The sequence below is a fragment of the Epinephelus lanceolatus genome, chromosome 16 (genome assembly GCF_041903045.1).
Source record: "Epinephelus lanceolatus isolate andai-2023 chromosome 16, ASM4190304v1, whole genome shotgun sequence".
NCBI classification, from domain to species: Eukaryota; Metazoa; Chordata; class Actinopteri; order Perciformes; family Serranidae; genus Epinephelus; species Epinephelus lanceolatus.
Window position 1 is genome coordinate 2,292,142 of NC_135749.1, and position 2,430 is coordinate 2,294,571.

Genomic DNA, 2,430 nt, shown 5'->3' on the forward strand with positions numbered 1-2,430 from the left:
GGCTTCATCTTACCTGACGAACTTTAAGGAGTGAAATGTTTTCTGTCCAGTTTCATCACAATCTGTTGAGACAAAAATACAGAAAAAGGAAAAAACTTGTAGTATACATTTGAGAAAAAAAGATTTTGCTCTGATTATTAAACCACAGAAACTTTAAATAAATGGTGAAATGTTTTCAGAATCATTTACTCATTAGTAAAGATTCTCAGTTTGAAATCTGGAACAGTCCAGACTCATTAAACTGCTTCTTTCTTTGTCTGTTTTAAATGGTGTCTTTTGCTGCTGTTTCCATCTTTGTTGTGTTGCAGCCTACAGACAAATCTGTTACACGTCCAGTTATGAGTCATACGGATCAACAATACATACATTCAAGTTTTCAATAATATTCATAGTAATTAGGCTCATTCCCAGCTCTCCATCTATTCTTACTACTTCACCTTCTCCACCAATAAATCAGCTGCAACTGATTCAAAACTCTGCAGCACGAGTTCTCACTCAGACCACAAGGAGAGCACACATTTTAAAATCCCTGCACTGGCTGCCTGTTAGTTTTTGTATTGATTTTAAAGTTCTTTTATTCGTTTAAGGCACTGCATAGCTTGCACCAGACTATATCTCAGAGATGTTTTTATTTTATGAACCAGGAAGGCCCCTCAGATCCTCTGGCTCCTCTCTTTGAACTGTCCCACAGAGTAGAACAAAAACATTTGTTGATGCTGCTTTCAGCCACTATGCTCCAAAAATTCAGTCTGGCTTTTATGTAGTGTCCTAAATTAGTTATATTGTTTTATAACTATTCTATTTATTACTTTTTATCTGTATTTATCTTCTTGCTACTTTTGTTTTTATTCAGTGGTCTTATCTGTATTTTTCTCTTTTCATTATTGCACAGTAGTTTTGATCTGGTTTTTATCTTCTATTATTGTTTTAAATTATTATTGTATGACACAGTGTGCATTAGTTTCCCAGTCCTTCGTCTGTCCTTACTTTTTTATTCTCTGTATTTTTCAATCAAAATGTAAAGCACTTTGAATGACACTGATTTGTTTTGAAAGGTGCTATATAAATAAAATTTGATTTGCTGATTGATTCTTACACATTAAAGCCAGCATTGCAGTGTCACGTAAGCTTCTCAAACACCTTCAAATATTCCTCAAATTCATACATGCATGGTATTATTCAGCATTTCAAGCGAGCAATGCAGTATAGTGCAAGCTATTCAACTTGAGCATTCATACCTACAATTTCTTCAGAGCTGGGGTCTCCAGTGTTTTACAGGCCAGGGGCCCCTGAGCTGAAAGGGGGACAAAGCGGTATTAAATAATCTGTACAAAGTAAGTTGTGTATTAAAGGATAACTGCAGCACTTTTCAACCTGGATCCTGTTTCCTCATGTAAATCGGTCAAAGAGACCTATGTGCACAACAGCCTTTAAAGTTGTTTCAGTACTGAGTATACGGACAGCGAGCAGCAGCCGGTAGCCACAGGACAGGTTGCAATGGAAGCACTTGGGGGCAACTGAACACCGTCACCGTGTGCCCATTAACAGTGGTCATGTTTGAGGCAGAGTGGCTCAGGTTGTTATCTTAAAGGGATAGTGCACCCAAAAATGAAAATTCAGCCATTGAAACCACAAAATATCTCCATACTGCTCGTCCGTAGTGATCCAAGTGTCCTGAAGCCCCGACATAAAAAGCTGTTTGGACAAACCTCATTTGAACTCTGTTTTTAGCCTCATTGTAGCCTGTAGCTCTGACTGCCTCTCTGGGCACCGCGCTCACGTGTGGTTTCAATTATGTGTTTTTGGACGTTTGAATCTGGGGCGCCGTCAGCCTCCATTAGGTGGAGTTGTGTTGCTACCTCCTCTCCCCTTGGATCTCTGCAAGTGATGTGAGGACTCTAAAACTTCACCTGAGCCTCCCTCGGCATATGGGTGAGTAGATAATGGCTGAATTTACATTTTTGGGTGCACTATCCCTTTAAGGGTGTGAAGTGTCTCTTTACCTTTCACTTGATCCGGTCTGTTTGTTACTGTCTCGTTAAGCAGAAGTCTTTTTCTAAAACATCAATTGTATAGGTCCTGTTTCTGCATGTGTGAGTATTTCAGGCCTGTGTGTGTGTGTGTGTATGACAACAGAGTGAAAAATTGAATTAATAAAGGATTAATAAAGTCTATCTTCTTCTTCCAAACCCCAGTGTGTAGCTGATGTGTTCAGTGTCTAATCTAGAAACAATAGAAACATCTCTAACACTCTCAGCAGACTGAACTGAGGCCTAAACACACCTGACTCAGCCTCTGTCAGCTGCTCTGTGCAACCTTCCTCTATTTAGTCATATGACACAGATCACATGACTGGCAGATAAAGCCCCGCCTCTCGTATCTGATTGGACCACACTCCTCCGCGCCGCCGTGTGATTGGCTGAGAGCTGT